Raw genomic sequence first — 5,000 nt, 5'->3', positions numbered from 1 at the left:
AATTATGCATATTACCTTCTCTACAGTAATAAATGTTTTATCATTTTCACTGCATAAATATACTGTACTTTCAGGATAGCAATGAGATGTCCTGCCAAGATCAGTGGAAATCCTCGCAGTAAATAAAGAACCAATGTGCTCTTACAAACCAGAATTTCACAGTACATCTTGAATCTGTGGTTTAGAAAGATCAGTTTTGGCTCTCAAAGACCTCTGAATCCTATGCCATAACCTAATGGATGCACTTCTCTGTTTTACTTCTACGGACAGAACTGCAGAAACAACCTGGCTATGCAGTAATACAAGACAGTATACTTACCCTAAAGGACATTAAACTTATCACTCTAATTTTTTATATGATTTCAATATTTTAAACTTGATCATATTTTCATGCTTTGTCCATTTAAAATTTTGAAATGCCTTTATTATAAAGCAAATGCAAGCTTACTATCTCTTCCGTCATGGAGAAAACGTTTTCCCCAGTTATCTTTTAAAATGTGAGGCACACATACACTAAATACAAAAAGAATCACAGACACACCCTAAAGACATTTTTGAATGCTAATATTAAAACTGTTAAAATTAATGTTTATAGCATCATAGTTTTAACAGATATTTTCATCAAAGACTAAATTATTAAATTACTTTCCCCACTCTTAACAAGTCCATTAAAAAAAAGACATAGTGACTTAGTAAAAAACGTCAATAGCTGGACTAGCAAAGCAAGTTAGTGTAACAAAAATTACATATACAACTTAAAGCTGTTTTGATAATAAAAAAAATACAACAGAAAACATAATCAGAAAGGAAATAACTGCTGTAACTATAGTAAACAATTTTTGAGTGAAATGTGTTTATAAACAAATAGGTTTTGCTAAACATCTAACTGAACATTAACAAAGAAGAAATCATATAAATTAAAACTGATACATAGTGATGGATTTTATAAGAAAAAAACAAAGCTAATATTCTTTTTCTGAGATTAGGCAGCTAATAAGTATTCAAATTAGGCATAAATTTTACATGCACAATGTTTAAAATATTCAGAGAAAAGGTCTGATTGCCTTTACTAGTTATATGAAAATTATAATTTCAATCCTCTCCAACTGTAGAAACAGATAGGCATAACTTCTACACATTGCATTTAAATTTTACTTTTGAGAACATATCTGGAATATGTGTATAAATGTCTATGTTTTATTTCATCACCTAAGCTATCTGAAATATTTATTGTTTCTGGATGGACTTAGCAACACAAGGAATAAAAATAAACCACTATATTTTCAAGTGTAGCAGACAGGTGCAGCATTTACTACTAACCTTTATGTAGTAAATCTCAGGACCAATTGGATGAATTAAATAATTCTACATTTATTACTGTGTTATAATCAAGGCCATCAAATAATTAAGAATAATGAACAAGCAAAGAGGCATGTGTCTAAATTTTTATTACAATTATGAAGAAAGACCTACATAACTTATAATTCCTATTAACTAAAGGATTTTATTCTTATCCCTTGTGGAGTTTTTAACTTTGTAAAACCCTACAGTATAAACTGTTATTTACATTTTAAGTTCAATCATCTAAGAGTTAGCAAAATAATGCTTAAGAAAACTATAGCAGTGATAGTACTTTTTGCTTTACAAAAGAGGAGTATCTGATCCAACGTTTATATGAAAAAAGAAGGGTGACTGTGTAATTAGATGATTATACTGTACATTTCAGTTAAAGAAAAAAGCTTGGAGTATATTCACTATAAAGGAGGAATTTTTCAAGGACAATGCAGATTATTTCTAGCATTTACTAAGTTTCTCTTGGTAACACTTCCACTTATTTCCCAGGATAGGAAATATTTCCAGCACAGTGTGAAGTGCTGTTTACGTTTTAAGTACATTTAAAATAATAATAAATTCAGCATATTCTTTCAGTGTGGATGTGCTTATGATCCAAAACATACCAAACTAAATTATTCATTCTTCTCAATCCCACCACAAACATTTTTAAAAAATCAGTGAAAATGAATTCCAGATCATTAAAGGGAAAGATGAATCTGGGAGTCCCTGTTTTAATGTTTGTCTGAACTGTAAGTTAAACCCTTAAGTCTTTCATCGTACACAACTTTTCAGCCATATCAGAAAATAACTCTTCAGATCTTACACTCAAACGATACAGTTATACTTTTCTTTCCTGCATTAAGTTTTCCTTCCTTTCCTTTTTCTTTCTTCTTCTTTTTTAAGCAAGTCACTGTACAGATACTTATTCTCTACACCACTTCCCTTTTGAAACATTAAACTGACACTGGAACTGACTGCACAAGATTGCATTTTCTCTTCCTAAACAACTTGAATTGAAAGGTTACTTAGTGTAACAATATTTACTTGCAGAATTGTGTTGTTACCAGGGGCATAATGGATGGTGGCTATGCAGGTTTACGCAAGAATGAGTGAAGCATGAGGCATTAGCCATGTGTTTGACATGTTTCAAATTGCTATAATCCAGCATTAAACACACCCAGCAATTCATGCCATTTCTTGCAGCCATAATCTTGAATAAAGCGTGCACAACCACTTATTATATAAATTAGTATATGACTCCCTGTTATAGTCACAACAGTGCTTTTGTGTTTATTTTGCATCAAGATGTAGTCTTTTATTTGTACAAATAGCAGGATATAAAGACATAGCTCAATTAGACCTCCTTACTTTATGATAGGGTACTACTGAATGCTAGACTTGTTGGTTTTATTTCTTCCTCTTAGAGTTATAGGTTCTATTGGTATAAAACTGTATCATGTGAGATAGTTACATGCCAAAGTGACAACAGAAACCTGCATGTATCCTATTCCGTATTTGCTGCAATGTTTAAAAGTTTGAAACTTGACCTGGGCAAGTATAGTTAACTGTGTTATCTCAGCCACCACCAGGGACACTATTGGTCCTTGTTGCTTACTCAACTTTTTCTATGGTCTTCTTTCTCATCTCTTCTCTCTCCTTTTTTCTTATGCTCCCTACCTCTTTTCCACTCCACATTCCCATGTGTATATGTGTGCACATGAATACGTGCATCTATATATATTTATAGAGAGAAAGATAGATCAATCAATCAGTCTATGTATGTCAAGGATTGTAAAGAAGATAAAAATAGCCTCTACTTTGAACCACACTCTGCAATCTACATAAACAGACACTCTGTCTTATAATCTTAGTGCCTTAATATTAACTCTCTATTTGGTGGGGCAGTCTTACTATTTAATCAAAACAAATGGATTAAAAAAAAATGATTTCCCAGAAAACTAAGAACAAATAATAGTACTATAAAACATTTCTAACAATTTATTTTGTCAACTTTTCTTAAACAAAATTATTACAGTGACCTTGAAAGACACTTTATGTCTAATATCTGATTCATTCCAGTGTCCAATTTATTTAATCAAATATATGCATTAAATCCAAATAGTTTTGAATATGACATTTTAAGAAAAGTAAAGCATCAAATTAAAAACATATCTTCTTAAATACTTCCTTAATTATTGATCAATTATCAATATCAAATATTAAATATTTCTATGCAGATTCACAGAAGGGTTAAATATTAAGAAAACTTAACCTATGTAACAAGAAACCACATACGTTCACCTCAAAATATTAGCTAAGTTCTAATTTTGAAAACTTGACTGTGATTTAAAACTTCTGAAAGAAACTAGCATTTAAATAATGATAACTCTTGTGCTCTAGTGGAATTAATTCATCATGGGCACCATGCATAGTGCATTTGAAATCCAGTACTGCTTTTCTAAAAGTCTTTAATGCTAAGATTGCCTAATAAATCAAAATGCCAAATATGAAGGATATAGTTGAATGTGTAAGAACAAAAATTGAAACAGCACATGAATATTTTCAATTTTTAAAAAGTGAAACAGGATGTCTTTTAAAACATGATTTGGGGAAGGGTATCTGTTATAGCAAGTGATATTTTTATTATAACAAGTGACATAATTTCAAGTAAATTAAAATTACCTTATCAAGTACTTGTTACTACTTTTTACTTATTTAAACAAAATGCCTAAAATGCTGTACACAAATTAAGGTTATCTTCTTAGAAAAAAAACACTTTAGTAAAAATTCAGACTTTCATTCAAAAAGGTTAATATTTCAAACATGCAAAGTTGTCGGACATTTTAACAAAATATTTTTTTTAAATGATGATGACTACATTTTAGCAGACAATACTGTTAGATCTTCAACAATAACAAAATCTTACAAAACATAAGTAAAGCCAATGAAAAACTTATCTCCAATTCAATCAGCTATTAATTAACTTAGCAATTAAGTATATTATATTTTGCTCCTGGATAAAAAAAAAAAGTTTAAAACAGAAACAAAATATAAATGTTTAATTATGAAAATATTATAAAATACTAAAATTAAGTATTTAATCACTATGCTATTTCACTAAAGTGCAATGAAGAATTTGAAAGAATGGTGGCTATGTAGATGCAACATTATGATTCTGTATCTATAGTTCAGTAAGCTCCCTTCAGAAGTATAATTGAAAGAGATTTTATAACACTATACTGATGATTCTGGTGAACTAATTACTCAAAAATATATTTCATTTTCACATTAATTTTCATATTCTAACATCTTAAGTCTTGCACATTCATATAATTTCTGTATATATTATTTATTTCTCAAACATGTAAAAATGTACACCAATTTTTACTTTTCAAGGTACATGCTAAATGGTCAGTCTTTCTTTTAAACATATAAATTTTAATGTTAATTTAATTCATTAAATCATTTAAATGTTTTTAAATCAGTCCTTTATAGCAATAATATTTATTTTTAAAAAACAAGGGGGAAAGGAAGCTTAGGGAAAGTTTATTTCACCCTGTTAATTTATAACCTCTGACAAATTGAATTTTCATTAATTTATAATGCCAAAATGTAATATTTTTTACAATGTGTTATCCTATCTAACTATATGTCTTAGATATGTA

General features: G+C 29.3%; 1 protein-coding gene across 50 annotated transcripts in view; it reads right to left on the bottom strand.

Annotated features, from left to right (window-relative positions):
• FOXP2 (forkhead box P2) overlaps positions 1–5,000 on the bottom strand; it is a 599,458-nt gene that overhangs the window by 266,607 nt on the left and 327,851 nt on the right. The gene's annotated exons all lie outside the window — the stretch shown is intronic.

This window comes from Macaca fascicularis, chromosome 3 (assembly GCF_037993035.2).
Source record: "Macaca fascicularis isolate 582-1 chromosome 3, T2T-MFA8v1.1".
Classification (NCBI taxonomy): Eukaryota; Metazoa; Chordata; class Mammalia; order Primates; family Cercopithecidae; genus Macaca; species Macaca fascicularis.
Note: the sequence above shows the minus strand (reverse complement) of the source record. Positions and strands in the feature narration are given on the sequence as shown.